Raw genomic sequence first — 18,032 nt, 5'->3', positions numbered from 1 at the left:
GACATTAAGTAATCAAGATTATTGGGGCTTTTAAGTAATTTTCTCTATGGGATGTATGTGTTCCATTTAAAAAATTAATAACAAAATACTCAGACTCAAGCTAGAATAAGTAGGTTTTGTTTCATACTAGATTGTTTGGAAATTATTTGTTTCCAACTAATTTTATGATATGGGTATATCTATATCTTCAGATCCACTTCTTCTTGTTATCATGGCAGAAAGAGCACTGGGCTGGGTTCGAGCCCTGCCTTCCCGTATCCTAATGGGTATAAGAATTGCCATTGTGCTTCTTTATGGCATCTTGATTTCCTCTTTGTAAAATCAGATTTCATAAATGATTTCTAAAATCATTGCTATATATAAAAGTTTCATGGAGATAGATACTACCATATAAAATGCCATTTCACATAATACACCAAGGCATCAATGAATGGAAGGTTCTCAGAAGGTTTTCAAACTGCTGTTTACTTCAGTATCTCCTGGAGCAAATCCAGAGATGGATTTGAGGGGATTTGAGGGTAACACCAGACCGCGTCTCCTTTGGCCTCTTGGGGCTACCATAGAGCACAGGAGTGAGCATAGGCCAGATGGACACACAGCTGTAGGAGGTTTAATTGACCATATGATGCCATACCTATGGCCCCAATCAAAACCCTTGAGCCCCATCTCAAGAGTAACAAGGACAGGAAAAATAACACTTCAGTAAGATTTTATGAAGAGCCACTGCCCAATGTTACAGTATTTTTGACTGTCATCTCCCAATTCCCCCTTAACTCATCACTAAAATCACCTAAATTCCACTGAAAACAACTCAAACCATTGCTAACACCAGTACCAGGAGAGGGAGGTTAGTGAAATTTGCATCGTCGGGGGTCTTATCTTCTTTATGACTTTCTTTCTACCACTGCAAAAGCATTACATAAGCCCTGCCTATTTTACATTTCTAAATATTTCCAAATTCCTGGCATGTGTATTTTAATGTCTTATGTATTATTCTTTAAGGACCAGTATCCAAATACATGAAAAATCTTTTTTCACATAGCTCTTATAACAAAACTTGAAAATATATATATATATATATATTATTTTCCTGTGCCATAACCACTGAAGTCTAATGCATAAATTTGCCTTTGATAGAATGAAAGATACAGAAGATAAAGAAAGAAATATATTTTCCATCATAAAAATTTTAACTTGGAGAAGAAAAAGGGCAATTACATAAACAAGTCAATTCAGCCTCAGGGAATGTGTAACTTGCAGAGCTTTTTGGTCGAAACCCAGATGAAAAGGGAGAAGAAAGATATATAAAATCTTTCTGCATAATTCATCCCAATTCTGTATGAATATTAAGCCTCTCTGTGATTAATATTAGGTTCTTGTTTTATTAACCATCATTGACCTCTTTAAAAAATGATCCACCCAACACCTACTGACACGGAATATCTGAGCTGTGGGGATAGCTTCACATGTATTTAAACACAGAATTTAAAAGCTACACACGTGATTCTGATACAGGCTGTATTCATGTATATCACTGGTTCCCTGGTCCTCTCAGGAGAAACACTTTTCTTGGGTATTTTCAGATGGTTTTTCTTCAGCTCCTTTAGTGATATGTCACACATTTGTAATGCAGTTAGATTCTTTTGTCATAGATTTCTTTCCACTCAAGGATCCTCTGACCTCCTAAATGACTGTCTCAGATTTAAGAAATACATACATTAAGGCTCATTCTCTGGGCTGTAAAGTTCAATGGGCTTTTGAAAAATGTGCGAGGTCTTATGTCCATCATTACAGTGTCATGCAGGACAGTTTCGGCTGGACTTAGAATACTGTGCTCTCGCATGATGTCATTGCTTTAGTGAATGCATTGTCCTCCTCATGCCTGCTTTGCTCAATCTAATTACCATTAGTCCTAGAGCAAATACCAAGCATTAACTCTGAAGTTGATTGTAACCAAACACTTGTATGGGCCTTTCTCTGGGCATGTAACACTCCGACTTGTCCTTAAGTGTGCGGTGTAATGGGATGCTGCTCTCCAGGAAAAACATCAAATAAAGCATCAGAGCTTGAGATTTAAGGAAGAACTGAAACTCAGTTCACAATCATGGTGCCCAGTAAATAGCAAACAGAACAAAAATGTTAAAAAGATAGCAGCTAGGGCTCCATTTGAAAGATTTTTTTCTTCAGTTTAATATATATTTCTATGCTATTGTTGCTTATTCCTGAAGAAATTCACAGATAAAAGATTTTAAAATATGTTCAAGAGAAATTTAGGTTCATAAACTTGTAACCAATACACTTGCTTTGATGATGAAAATTATCATCAAACCTTCTGATGGTGTGTTTTCCCCAAATATGGGTCACAAATGGTAAATTAGTTGGCCTTAACATTAGATTTCCCAGATTTATTATATCAGCAGAATTAGAGACATTATGAAGGTCCCTCATTTTCCTTTTAAGTACAGATGCCTAACACACTAATCAAGGAACTCATCACCTTGCACTGGGGAGAGAGAATAGGCAGAAATCAATATGAATACTTAAAGGTAACAACTTTTGGGAGAAAAACTTAGTCTCACAGCAAAGTCCTGAATCCAAACAGAGAAGAATGTATATCTCTGAGGAAAATACTTTATCCATCACTCCAGAATCACTAGTATATGAGGTTTTGAAAATGCTGAGTTTCTTTTCTTTGAGTTAGGAAAAACATCTATTTTATTAAACCATGATCTCCCAGAAGTAAATTTTTCTAAATCTACATTGTCCTATGAAGGTTAATCTCTCCCACTCAACCATGTACCTTGCAAAGTTAAGCCTAGGACAGAGCATTCTTTGAAGAGAAGATAAAGGCTGGAAATATCAAGAGAGATTATTCAACTGAGAAGAGAAAATCAGTACATCTTTTATAACATGAATTCTGCTTTGACAAATTCTTGAAAGAGCCATTTGTACCTCTTCATTTAGACTCTCCACTGATTAATGGAAATGAAAACATACTTCTCGCCCCTCCCACCGGCGCTGCTCTAGAGGCGCCGAGGAGAGTTGACAAAGGACAGTGGGGCCTTCTCGTTCTTTGTCCACAATAACTGAGCATCTTGGGCTGGAAGAAAAGGGAATGTTGATCTCCTGGGCTTGTTTAGCTTTGCTTTTTTAATTGCTAAATGCCAGCCTGGGAATCCTGCCTAAAATGGTAATAAGTTGCATTTATACTACACCTTTCATCCAGAAAGCACAGGCTTCCCTCGCTTCTGAAACACAGCCATCCTGGAGCTGAAAAGCAGTAACTGTTTTAATGTTGAACATTTATTCACTGCCATGATTATACAAGGTGGAAGAAATTGTTTGATGCAGAACCAAAATATTGCCGTGACAAAGACTGCGGGCTACAGGTTTTGAAAATATACTAGATGCAGTCTGTCTTGTGCTTCCCTCTGCAAACTGTATATTTATTGACCCATTCTGAATCTTGAGAGTCTGAAGATGGCCACCTTTGTGCTCCCCAGGTTGGGTTCAACATAGGTTGCAAAAAAGTCAGGAAGGATGAACTGATATTAAGGCATTTCTTTTAAGAAAATCTAATATTTAGAATGGATACCAAGAAAAATGATGGTGAGAAAGAATTCTGTCATTTTATCTCTTCTAAAGGCATTTCTGTCTCTGAAAGAGCAGGTGAGGGAAAACAGGATGGTATAGACTCAGTCAGGAACTCCTGAACATGTACATCACAGCTGATTCCTCTTCTGCTGGCCCAAGAGACAGACATCTGACCCTGGACTAAAAACTTCCCAGCTCAATTTCTGAGTCTTGCTCATTGCTATTATCCCCAGGACCCAGACAGTACCTGGAGATAACAGACCCTCAATAAATGCTTGTTAAATAAGCGAAAAATCGGTTTTCTTGCTCTGCAAACATGTGGACCAAGTTTTTGAATTTTCAGCTAATGCTTGAGTAGCAATCTGCTTTTACTTGAACAGCAAGAGAAGAAAAAAAAAATAATGATGATGATGATGATGCGGGTAATAAGAAAGTCTGAAGGACTGATTTGAGAGACATTAAAAATAATGTTCATGTACCCTCCAAATACCAGATCTCTCTCAGTTGACTGCAGTCAATAATCAAGTTTTATTACAGCCCCCCACAGGAAAAGAACTGAAGACTTATGAGTCATTTACATCTGTACCTACAATGAGGTTATACTGTCCTTTCTGGAGAACAGACTTTGAAAATGGAGTAGAAAAAGAGAAATGGGTTACCAAATACCATCCAGTCCAAGGGCTTAGGAGTCTTGATTTCAGGCCTTGCCCACATTGGATGAAGGAGTGAAACTTCCAAAATCCCTCATTCTTTCTAGGTCTCAGCTTCCTCACCTGTAAAGTGAGAGGCATGGATCAAATTGACCTTGGTGATCTCAACAAGAGCCCATAGATCAGCCATTTTGTCTTCTATGGCCCTAGAATCCAAATGTGGAATCTAGATTAACATTATTCACCTCTCTTTTCCTTAAGTAGCTTTGGCATCACACAGGCACACACACCTCAGTAAATGAACATCTACACATTCTCTTGCTTGAGAGCTTTGGAAAACCCCATCTGATCTAGAGAGATGACCGTATGTGTGTTAGTCACTCAACTGTGTCTGACTCCTTGCAACCCATGGACTGTAGCCCAAAAAGCTCCTCTGGCCATGGAATTCTCCAGGCAAGAATACTGGAGTGTGTTGTCATGCCCTTCTCCAGGGGATCTTTCCAACCCAGGGATCGAATAACTAGTCTAGACTAAATGTCTTGAAATAAAGACCAGCATGTTCAGCTTTCCCTTTTTATAGTTGATGTAAGTGAGTCTTAGAGAGGTTACGTGACTAGCCAAAGTTGTCCAGCCAGCATGATAAAAAAAATCTTACTTAAACTCAGGATCCTTAAACCTCCGGGATCCTGGCTAAAGTTTCCCATGCAACTTCTCTGTGTATCTTTACAGCTGAGTAAGTTTTAAAACCATTTATTGAGTTGAGTAAAGCCTTTCTTTTTTTCTTCAGTAAAATGTCCCAATTTTAGTGGGGACACCAAAAGTACTACAGGGAAGATATATATATATATATATATATATATATATATATATATATATATATTTACTTTAATGAGCAAAGTAATACCTTCTGAAACTCATTAAAAACTGTCTACGCTCCCAACACCAGCATCATTATGGACATAAGGCATTCAAAGCCTGGAATTGTGCTGTTACCCCATAAAATACATTATTTGAGCCAATCCTGACAAATATTGGTATCACTTTATTCAAGCGTGGCTTTCAACTTCCAGAGAGTTAATAAATTGGATTCTAACAGTCTTCAGAGAATATGCAATAAGATAAAAACATCTTCCAAAAATTTACAGTATATCTTAGGATGAGTTGAAACATCAGCTACCATAGCAAATGCATTTACGGGATTTTTAGAGTAGCACATTTCATCATAAACGGCTCTGTGATTCAGTATGGCATTAATAATGGAAAGAACAACCTTTAAAATAAAGTAAATGCATTTGCAACAGTTACCAAGGTGATATCTGTCTCCAAAAACCCAGTTACCAACTTGCAAGTTGATATGATATATTCCTTAGCCTATCCTGTCAGGAAAGATTTATCTTTTGCGTTAAACTTCAGGCTGAAAAATTAAAATAAAACTTGATGTCTCCGTGGCAAACTGCCTTCCTCCATTTCCTTTACCTTTTTAATTTCCATTATTACCAATTTTAAGAATTGTTTCTTTGACCCCATGCAATATTTCAATACGTGGTTTAGATGCCAGATGACTGACAAAACAAAGCTGTAAATAAGCTGTGCCTCTGCGTGTAAACATTTACATTTCAAGGCATTAATCAAAAAGGACATAAATCATGAATGCATTTTGCCTTCATACAAATGAAAGTTACAACCACATGTCCAATGTATTTTAGTTTTATTACTTTTCTTTACAGCTACTGTCTCAAACGGTTTCAGAGGCCATGAGTTCCTCTGAATTTTCTTGCTTAGTACCCAGTAAGTCTCTCTTTCTTCCTCCATGCTCCCAAGGCACTGTTCCATGAATATGTGTTGAGTAAACTGAAATGCTCAAAGATGGAAAAGAGAATCTCTTTTTTCATTTTCTCTTTCCCTTTATCCTCCCTTTTTTTTTTTCATGTTTCCCCTCCTTTCTGGCCTCCCTCTCCTTCCTCCCATCTCTACTCTCCTCTCCTCCACCTCCCTCTATCTCTCATCTTCCAGCTTCTTATTCCATGAACACCTTCTTTCTTTCCTTCTCAACATACCTGAGTGAGCAGACAGGAAGGTCTGAAGGGAAGAAGGTGTGGAGCATCCGTGAGCTTCTCATCCAAAACTAGATTAACAACATATAAAGGATCTCACAGTGATTCTAACAGAGCTCCTAGAAAAGAAAAAAATATTTTTCCTTATTAATATAGTTACCAACCAATAAATTCTGACTGTATCAAGATGAATCCCACATTGGCCAACAAAAGCTATACACAAAATATAGTTGAATAGACTTGACCCTGTTTGCTTTCCACACACTGCTCATTAGCAGGAAAAGGTGAACTCCAGAAGGATCCTTTGGGCTGTGCTGAAATAATTTTATAATGTCACCGTCATGTTTTTAATACATCACCAAGATGAGGCACTTACAAGGCAACATTTCCCAGATCTCATCAGAATGAAGACAGAAGCCTAAAATTCTAGAAGACTACTAAAAAGACAGACTTCAATGCCATGCCATATTTTAAAAGAACATAAAAAGCTATTTTTTCGAAAGGCTAATATAGAAAATTTTAAAAGAAATTGATAAATCAATAAAAATATATGCCATTTCCATCCTACTGCTAATAATATTCAAATTATAAAGCTAAAGTCTATCCTTTTCATGCTCTTTCCTTAGATGCAATGATATGCTTCACCTGTCTGTCAAGCAGATGAGAAAAGAAATGTCTAACAGCCCTCCAGGTCAGCTCAGTATCTAAGAACTGAACACACCAGAAGTGTCAGGTGTCTGTTTTTTGTTTGTTTGTTGGCTCGTTTTTCTTCCCCAAGACCTGCTGCATGGGGTGGGAGGGAGGGGAGGAGAGGGGTGAATTTTCCACAAGAACTTCTCTCATGAATAGGATGTTAAAAGCATCTGAACAGGGAAAAGCAAAGCAGTGTTTTGATGTGAAATCTTGCAGCAGCTTGCACCGAATACATGCGGCAAATAAAAGATTCAGTGGTTTTTCTCCTATTCAACCCACTCTTTTTGAACAACAAAAAAAAATATATTAAAAAATCATTATCATCATAAACACCAATACTTATGAAGTGCCCTATGATGAAAATTCCCCTCTCATTCATTCTAAGTTCTAATCATGACACACAGGTGCTCTGAGACCTGACTTCATCTGCCTCACCCACGTACCCCTTGTTCCACCACCAGCAACTTCCCAAACAGCATGGAATTTCCACAGTCAGTGCCCTTTATTGAAAAAGGCTGTCTTCACCTCCCCATTTGCCTGAAACCTACACAACCATCTACATTCAGGTCACACCTAACTTCTTTTGAGAGTCTTTCTTGATTTTAAAACCTAAGTTACTATCATTATTCGGATTATTAAGGGCACATTTTGCCCCTAACTAAGAATGTACTAGAGCCTCTGGTGCCTCACCAGGTGAAGAATCTGCCTGTAATGTGGGAGATCCAGGTTCAATCCCTAAATCAGGGAGATCCCCTGGAAAGGGAATGGTAACCCACTCCAGTATTCTTGCCTGGGAAAATTCTATGGACAGAGAAGCCTGGCAAGTTACAGTTCATTGGACGCAAAGAGTCAGCCACAACTGAGCAACTAACATTTTCACAAGAACTTACTGTTGCATTTTTCAGCATTGTCCTTAGGAAATGGAAGGTGGCATTAAGATTCTCCTTTCAGTTCAGTTCAGTTGCTCATCGTTTCTAACTCTTCGCAACCCCATGAATTGCAGCACACCAGCCCTCCCTGTCCATCACCAACTCACCAACTCCCGGACTTCACTCAAACTCATGTCCATCGAGTCGGTGATGCCATCCAGCCATCTCATCCTCTGTCGTCCCCTTCTCCTCCTGCCCCCAATCCCTCCCAGCATCAGGGTCTTTTCCAATGAGTCAACTCTTCACATGAGGTGGCCAAAGTACTGGAGTTTCAGCTTTAGCATCATTCCTTCCAATGAACACCTAGGACTGATCTCCTTTAGGATGAACTGGCTGGATCTCCTTGCAGTCCAAGGGACTCTCAAGAGTCTTCTCCAACACCACAGTTCAAAAGCATCAATTCTTTGGTGCTCAGCTTTCTTCACAGTCCAACTCTCACATCCATACATGACTACTGGAAAAACCATAGCCTTGACTAGATGGACCTTTGTTGGCAAAGTAATGTCTCTGCTTTTCAATATGCTACTAGGTTGGTCATAACTTTCCTTCCAAGGAGTAAGCGTCTTTTAATTTCATGGCTGCAATCACCATCTGCAGTGATTTTGGAGCCCAGAAAAATAAAGTCTGACACTGTCTCCACTGTTTCCCCATCTATTTCCCATGCAGTGATGGGACCAGATGCCATGATCTTAGTTTTCTGAATGTTGAGCTTTAAGCCAACTTTTTCACTCTCCTCTTTCACTTTCATCAAGAGGCTTTTTTTAGTTCCTCTTCACTTTCTGCCATAATGGTGGTATCATCTGCATATATGAGGTTGTTGATATTTCTCCCAGCAATCTTGATTCCAGCTTTTGCTTCTTCCAGCCCAGCATTTCTCATGATGTACTCTGCATAGAAGTTAAATAAGCACGGTGACAATATACAGCCTTGACACACTCCTTTTCCTATTGGAACCAGTCTGTTGTTCCATGTCCAGTTCTAACTGTTGTTTCGTGACCTGCATATAGGTTTTTCAAGAGGCAGGTCAGGCGGTCTAGTATTCCCATCTCAGGAGCAGTGGCTGTGCGTGTGCAGGAGGCCAAGAGGAGCTACTCCATGTTCAAGGTCAGGAGGGGCAGCAGTGAGGAGATACCCCTCGTCCAAGGTAAGGAGCAGCGGCTGCGCTTTGCTGGAGAAGCCATGAAGAGATGCCCCACGTCCAAGGTAAGAGAAACCCAAGTAAGACGGTAGGTGTTGGGAGAGGGCATCAGAGGGCAGACACACTGAAACTATAATCACAGAAAACTAGCCAATCTGATCACATGGACCACAGCCTTGTCTAACTCCATGAAACTAAGCCATGCTGTGTGGGGCCACCCAAGACGGACGGGTCATGGTGGAGAGGGCTGACAGAATGTGGTCCACTGGAGAAGGGAATGACAAACCACTTCAGTATTCTTGCCTTGAGAACCCCATGAACAGTATGAAAAGGAAAAATGATAGGATACTGAAAGGGGAACTCCCCAGGTAAGTAGGTGCCCAATATGCTACTGGAGATCAGTGGAGAAATAACTCCAGAAAGAATGAAGGGATGAAGCCAAAGCAAAACAATACCCAGTTGTGGATGTGACTGGTAATAGAAGCAAGGTCCAATGCTGTAAAGAGCAATATTGCATAGGAACCTGGAATGTTAGGTCCATGAATCAAGGCAAATTGGAAGTGGTCAAACAGGAGATGGCAAGAGTGAACGTTGACATTCTAGTAATCAGCAAACTAAGATGGACTGGAATGGGTGAATTTAACTCAGATGACCATTATATCTACTACTGTGGACAGGAATCCCTTAGAAGAAATGGAGTACCCATCATGGTCAACAGAAGAGTCCGAAATGCAGTACTTGGAGGCAATCTCAAAAACAACAGAATGATCTCAGTTCATTTCCAAAGCAAACCATTCAATATCACAGTAATCCAAGTCTATGCCCCAACCAGTAACGCTGAAGAAGCTGAAGTTGAACGGTTCTATGAAGACCTATAAGACCTTTTAGAACTAATGCCCAAAAAAGATGTCCTTTTCATTATAGGGGACTGAAATGCAAAAGTAGGAAGTCAAGAAACACCTGGCGTAACAGGCAAATTTGGCCTTGGAGTACAGAATGAAGCAGGACAAAGGCTAATGGAGTTTTGCCAAGAGAAGGCACTGGTCATAGCAAACACCCTTTTCCAACAACACAAGAGAAGACTCTACACATGGACATCACCAGATGGTCAACACTGAAATCAGATTGATTATATTCTTTGCAGCCAAAGATGGAGAAGCTCTATACAGTCAGCAAAAACAAGACCGGAAGCTGACTGTGGCTCAGATCATGAGCTCCTTATTGACAAATTCAGACTTAAATTGAAGAAAGTAGGGAAAACCACTAGACCATTCAGGTATGACCTAAATCAAATCCCTCATGATTATACAGTGGAAGTGAGAAATAGATTTAAGGGACTAGATCTGAAAGATAGAGTGCCTGATGAACTATGGACGGAGGTTCGTGACATTGTACAGGAGACAGGGATCAAGACCATCCCCGTGGAAAAGAAATGCAAAAAAGAAAAATGGCTGTCTGGGAAGGCCTTACAAATAGCTGTGAAAAGAAGAGAAGCAAAAAGCAAAGGAGAAAAGGAAAGATATAAGCATCTGAATGCAGAGTTCCAAAGAATAGCAAGGAGAGATAAGAAAGCCTTCCTCAGAGATCAATGCAAAGAAATAGAGGAAAACAACAGAATGGGAAAGACTAGAGATCTCTTCAAGAAAATTAGAGATACCAAGGGAACATTTCATGCAAAGATGGGCTTGATAAAGGACAGAAATGGTATGGACCTAACAGAAGCAGAAGATATTAAGAAGAGGTGGCAAGAATACACAGAACTGTACAAAAAAGAGCTTCACAACCCAGATAATTACAATGGTGTGATCACTCACCTAGAGCAAGACATCCTGGAATGGGAAGTCAAGTGGGCCTTAGGAAGTATCACTACGAACAAAGCTAGTGGAGGTGATGGAATTCCAATTGAGCTATTTCAAATCCTGGAAGATGATGCTGTGAAAGTACTGCACTCAACATGCCAGCAAATTTCGAAAATTCAGCAGCGGGCACAGTACTGGAAAAGGTCAGTTTTCATTCCAATCCCAAAGAAAGGCAATGCCAAAGAGTGATCAAACTACCACACAATTGCACTCATCTCACACACTAGTAAAGTAATGCTCAAAACTCTCCAAGCCAGGCTTCAGCAATACGTGAACTGCAAGCTTCCAGATGTTCAAGCTGGTTTTCAAAAAGGCAGAGGAACCAGAGATCAAATTGCCAACATCCTCTGGATCATAGAAAAAGCAAGAGAGTTCCAGAAAAACATCTATTTCTGCTTTATTGACTATGCCAAAGCCTTTGACTGTGTAGATCACAATAAACTGTGGAAAATTCTGAAAGAGATGGGAAGACTCTCCTTCAAGGAGCTTCAGACACCTTGGGGTAGAAAATTCACCAAAGAAAACCACATAAGGCTGTACTTAATGGTACAATGCAGAGTGTAAGAAGAGTTCAGAGTAAAAAGAAACAGCAAGTTTTGGACCCAGTAGCGGACAGCATGTTTAGTAAGAGTCATTTGATGTCCCAAGGGTACCTACAAGGCATCATCAAGACTGTGGTTCCTTGAGGGTCACTTAAATTTGAAAGCCTTTTCCACAAATAAGATAAACTCCGCTACAGAAAAAACAAGTGAATAAGTACGTCTAAGTAAAAATTGAGTCTTTGACTACTTTATGCCTTCATGTGACATCTTTGGGGAAAATAACAGAAATAACAACAAGCAAACAGCCTTACGATGAAGTTTACTGTTAAAAGTGTTTCTAAAACTAAGAGAATTCACTGTGGAACTGGAAAACACCATGATGCTTTAGCGATCAATTAATTAGTCCTCAGCACCTCATCAATCCTAGTTATTCAAGATTTAACCAGGAGTAATGGGAATAAATTAGGAAGAAAAATTTAAGCTGAATATCAGGAAAATTTCCTTAATCATTAAATCAATTAGACAATAGAATTTAAAATTGGATATTTAATGTGAAAGATGGAACCAGAAAAGAGAAAATACATATCAAGAATAAATGAGAAATCATAGTTTTAAAAGGTTCTCCATTATCACTAGCCCATCCTTCTGTGTTTGGAAAGAATGATGCTTTGTGTTCCTATTCAGATCACTGTATATTCTACATATTTTGAACATTCAGAATATACACTTACTAAATTAAAGAAGTTACATTTCTCCAAGGCCAGCAGATTCTGCTTTAGAAATCTTACTAAATCCCAGGAAATGCGGACATTCTTTTTGAATATCTATTGAGAAGACCAGAAAGCCAGAGACTACTCTTTGCATACTGTTCTGGAATATAATCTTGTAAAAATAGTCAAAAGACATCATGTAAACTATCACTATATTCCAATTCTGGACTGTATACAGTGAAGTCCAACAGAACTTGGAAAGTGATGAAGAGCAGAAAATTTACTTCAAACAAAATAGGGGAAGAGACACCCTGACCAACCCTCCCAACTGAAAAATAATTAAAATACTGACTAAAATAAGCTATTAAGAATATGTTTCTAAAAATGCACTGATGAGTTAGTAAGTTACGCTCAGAGGTCAAAAAACTAGGCAAATTAGGAAGTGAGGTGAAATAGAACTCTGAGCACATATGCTGCAGGCGAACTTGAACTTCAGTTTTATACCATGAAAGGCAGAGAGATAATGGAATAATAACAGAAGACTGCACTTGACCTTAGTGTAAAGGCAAACCAGAAATAAACCTAGTTCAAGAGGATGCAAGAATAATTATTCATCTTAAATTTGATACTGATTGAAAGGGAGATTTCCCTCGGAGTTTATAAACATAAACTAATCCTCATGAAGTTTTGTAGCTTCACTTTACACTACCTGAGTGACATTAAAAAAATTAAATAAATAAACAAACCAAGACTTTATTTTAAAGTGATTCTGGGCTAACAGTGTCCTCAGGCAACTGACAGAGTCAAATGTAAATTTTCTCTGAAAGAGCATGCCCCAAATATGTTCTCAAAGAATGCCTACTAATGAAGTTCTGGGGGGCGAGGCGGGGGCGGGGCAGCGGGAAATGGTACTAAAATAAAATAAAAAGGGACTTGGGCAAGACACCTTGAATGGCTGCCAGAAGAAATTATAGTCAGCAAAAGCAGACCAGCAAAATCTTCAGATACTGAAGTTACCAGAGATAAAATATGAATGTATTTGATGTACTTTTAAAAAGAGATTAAAAATATGAAGAGAAAAGCATATTTTAAAACAGTAGATATCCAGAAATGAAAAATATAATCATTCCCATTAAAAATTCAATGAGTAGATTTCACTTTATGGTAGCCAGCCTCTGAAATGACCACAAATAATCCCTACTGATATTCACACCCCTGTATGATACACTCCTACAATGCGCCAGAAGTGGTCTCTGTGACCAACAGAATATGGCACAAGAGATGGTATGCACTTCCGAGATTAGGTTTTTGTTTGTTTGTTTTGAGATTAGGTTTTAAAAGATGTTGTACCAGATCTGCAGCATTTAAGGCCACAGGAACACAACCCCCTGCAGGGAGGTCTCAGGAAAGAATGCTGGTCAAGGTCAGTAATAGCAGAGCTAAGGACACCTCAGCACCCCAGAACTCAGGAGTAAGTACTCCTGTTAAGATAGATGACAAAATTTGTATCACAAAACATTGTTCTGGCCAAGTATTCATGACTGTTTCCTGTGTAGCTTATAAGCTCATAAGGAAAATAAACCAGAGTTCATTAAAAGAAAAAAGATGCTGTGTGCTGTGGTCCTCACACATCATTATCATCACCATCCTCATGACCTCATCACACTAGCAGAAGCCAACCACCATACAATGAGGAGGCCTCCTACCAACATCCCCAAGGGGAAGCCTGGAAGTAGGTCCTCCCGCACTTTCACATGGCTGCATGGCTAGCCTGCAGGTTGAACACAGTTTCATTAGAGACCCTGAGCCAAATCACAGAGGTAAACAGCTTCTGGACCCCTGATGCTCAGAAACTCTGAGAGATAATGACTTGTTATTTTATACTGCCAAATCTTAGAGTAACTGTTTACATAGAAATGGATAACTAATGGATAACTTAGACGTAACTGAAAACAGAAAGAGTTAGAACACAGAGAAAAAAAATTCAGGATACTGGACATAAAGACAGAGATATTGAAAACTGGAAAGATAAGAAACATTGAGGATAGATTGAGATGGTTTAATAAATATCTAATTCAAATTTCAGAGGAAAAGAGAGAGAATATACTAAAAACAGATATGGCTATAATTTTTAAGAATGGATAAAATCATCAAACCACAGACTCAGGAAGGTCAACAAATCCTAAGCAGAATAAACAACAAGAAAACCATTCCTAGACATACCAAGATTTAATTGAAAAGCACCAAAGACAATAAATCTTATAAACAGATAAAGAATAGAGGCAGTTTACTACTGAAAGAGGAAGAGATGAAACCCAACAGCAATAGTGATACCAGACAACAGTAAAATTCCAAAAGAAGAAGTGCCGGCAGAGGGAAAGTGATTCCAAACGAAAATTCTGAGATTCAAGGAGTGATGGACAAAGGCCTAAATAAATACATGGGATAATCCAAACACAGAGTATATAAAACAAAAGTAATGAAGGTCTGTGTGGCTAGGGGAAAAAAATACAAATGGCACTAATATATGTGGTAGCAATAGCAGAGAAACCACAAGAGATGATGAGGGAGGCCGGTGATGGAGCTGAAGTGTGGGACGGTCTTAATATTATTGGGGGAAAGGCAGAAATACTGAGCTACTTCAGCCTTTGAGAAGTAATCATAGTGATGTTTATAGGACAGCAACTAAATGTAAAGAAATATAGCGAAAGAATACAGCACAAAAGAGTCAGACACAACTTCCCTGTGGCTCAGATGGTAAAGAATCCGCCTGCAATGTGGGAGACCTGGTTTCAATCCTTGGTTTGGGGAGATCCCCTGGAGAAGGGAAAGGCTACCCACTCCAGTATTCGTGCCTGGAGAATCTCCAAGGACAGAGAAACCTGGTGGGGTACAGTCCATGGGGTCGCAAAGACTTGGACACAGCTGAGTGACTAACCACATCACATAAGCAAACAGCATTTATACCAATAGTGTGCAGACAGCAAAAAAGGAATGAGAAGAAAATGAATCAGTCCTGAAGGAGTCAAGAAGAGGGAGAAAAAGAAACATAAATGAGACTGTCATCAAATAAATTGCTAGAAAAAATATTCAATCAGTAATTACAATAAATGTAATAGATTCAATATTCTAGTTAGCAAAGCTGTTAGACAGATTGTCATCTGGTTGTAGCTGTTGCTGAGACATATAAACAACGTGTATGTTCCAAAAAGAATGAAAGTAAAAAGATATGAAACTAAACCAAAACAAGGTTGGTATACCTGTACTCATATCAGACAAAGCAGACACTGAACAAAAGGCATTATTACTACAGATAAAAAACATGTAGCCGCATAATGATACAAGTTTCAGTTGACCAAGAAAATATAACAATTCTAAATGTGTATACATTGATAAAATAACCCTGCTGCTGCTGTTGCTGCTGGTAAGTCACTTCAGTCGTGTCCGACTCTGTGCAACCCCATAGACGGCAGTCCACCAGACTGCACCGTCCCTGGGATTCTCCGGGCAAGAACACTGGAGTGGGTTGCCATTTCCTTCTCCAATGCATGAAAGTGAAAGGATTACAAAAATACACAAATCCTGCATCTGAGTGACAAATTTTAATATAAACAACCTGAGTAATTTTGTCAAGTAGACAAAAATAAGTAGGAATATAGCAGTTTTGAAAAATAGAATTGTTGGATCACTGGATATACACAGAAAACTGCAAAACACATATTCTTTTCAAGCATGTACAGAAAATTTACCAAATATGAACCCATACCTGGCCAATAAGTAAATTTTAGCAAATTTCAAATATTGAAATCAAAGATCACATTCTCTGGTAACCCTTTCAGCTAGAAATTAATAACAAAAATATTACTAGAAAAATCTAAAGTTTAGGGAATATAGGAAATACATTTATTTATAACTCCTAGGTCAAAGAAAAAATTAGTGAAATCAAATAACATTCACAACTGAATGGTAAAAAAATACTATGCACAAATATTTATGGGTTACTAAGAAAGAAAGATATGCATTTAAATACTTATACTAAAAAAGAAGAAAGCCTAACAATAAATAACTCAAGTATCAAACCTATTATATTAGGAGGAAAACAGAAACAAAAAAAATAGAAAATAATAAAGATAGAAGCAGGAATAATGAAATAAAAAACAATAAATTGAAACACTGTTAACTGAGAAGATTAATACAATACCCCAACTTCTGAAAATCATAGCAAAAAAGAGAAAGAACGAACAAATAAGCCACATTATTAATCAATAAATATGAAACTACTTAATGCCAATAAATATGAAAATTTGATGAGATAGAGAAATTCTGAGAAAGCACACCAACTAAATGAGAAGAGATAATTAAAAAAAAATTTAATAGCCATTAAGCAATAACTGAAACAGTACTTAAAAGTCTTACCAAAAAGAAATTACCAGCACTAAAGGATTTGCCCATGAGTTATACATAATAATCAAGGAATTCCAATCACTTTAAAAAACTCCAAGTAGGTAAAAGAAATATTCTCTAACTCAATTTACGAAGCGAATATAACTTTGATACTAAAATCTGACAAGAACCATAGAGGACAGTAAAATTATAAATGAGTGTCATTCATGCACCTAATATCAACAAACTAAATCCATCAGTGCATCAATGATACATTTTAACCAACTTGGATTTATCTCAGAAATGTTTATGCTATTTTAACATTAGAAAATAAATTAGTAATATAATTCACTATATTAAAAGTTTAAGGTGATAAATTATTATCTCCATAGATAAAGAAAATACATTCAATATAATTCAATATCAATTCATAACTGAATTATGAATACTGACAAAATACTGACAGTTAACATCATCTTAAATGGTAAAATGTTGAAAGTTTTGCTTTGAAGACCAGAAAGATTGTCTGCTATGACTGCTTCTATTTATCACAGCATCCAAAGCCTAGACAGTATATTATGGCAAATAAAGATATAAGAATTTGAAGGGGAAACAGACTGTTATTTTCATAATGAAAACAGAAAAATAAATGAGCATAGCAAGTTTGCTGAACTCAGGATCAATGCACCAAAATAAATTGCATTTATTTCATCTATTAGAAGACTCAAAATGTAGTTTTAAAAGATTCCACTTTGGTAATATAAAAATATATATAGAATAAATTTTGACTAACTCTTAACAAAGGATATTCAAGATCTTCCTGAAGAACATTATAAAACTTTGTTGAAAGATAATAAAGACTAAAAATGAAGGAGTAGATTGTTTTCATTGATTTAAACATTCAATATTTAAAATGTCAATTCTCCTGAAATTAAACTATAAATCCAAAGTAGTTCTAAGAAAATGCCACTTTTTTGGTGAAAACTTCATGCTAAAATTTATATGCAAAAGCAAAGAAAAACTCCCAAAGAAGCATAATGGATATCAAAACTGATACAAACTACAGAATAAAAACAGTATGGGATTAGCATATGCAGAAACAAAGTGATCAGTGGAAAAGAGCAGTTCAGAAACAGATCCACACATATTCACTTACTTGATTTTTGGTGTCGCAAAATGTAGATTACCAGAGACGTAACAGCCTTTTCAGAGTCACTGAGACAAGTAGACAACCATATGAAAAAAAAAAAAACAACTATCTTGGCCTCACCATGTGCTCAAAAATCTGAACAGACTTAAATACAAAAGGCTAGACGACTACTCCTTTGGAAACAAAATACAGGAGAATATTTTTTAGACTAGTGTTAGAAACAAAGTTACAAACAAGGATTATAAGGTAAACTATAAGGGAAAAATTTATAAGCTTGAATATTTTAAATCAAAAACATCTGTTCTCCAAAATACATCATTTTAAAAAGTT

The 18,032-nt window shown here is 37.6% G+C and overlaps 1 long non-coding RNA gene across 1 annotated transcript in view; it reads right to left on the bottom strand.

Annotated features, from left to right (window-relative positions):
- The window catches only part of LOC129651478 (uncharacterized), a 29,366-nt gene extending 11,543 nt beyond the window's left edge, over window positions 1-17,823 (bottom strand). The window contains exons 1-3 of the long non-coding RNA XR_008714169.1: window positions 17,709-17,823; window positions 6,302-6,417; window positions 4,254-4,367 (exon numbers count right to left, since the gene is read on the bottom strand). This is a non-coding gene — a long non-coding RNA (uncharacterized LOC129651478). The remainder of the gene's footprint in view (window positions 1-4,253; window positions 4,368-6,301; window positions 6,418-17,708) is intronic.
- Window positions 17,824-18,032: the final 209 nt, after the last annotated feature.

This window comes from Bubalus kerabau, chromosome 4 (genome assembly GCF_029407905.1).
Source record: "Bubalus kerabau isolate K-KA32 ecotype Philippines breed swamp buffalo chromosome 4, PCC_UOA_SB_1v2, whole genome shotgun sequence".
NCBI classification, from domain to species: Eukaryota; Metazoa; Chordata; class Mammalia; order Artiodactyla; family Bovidae; genus Bubalus; species Bubalus kerabau.
The sequence above is the reverse complement of the archived record's forward strand: the minus strand, read 5'-3'. Positions and strand labels throughout refer to the sequence as shown.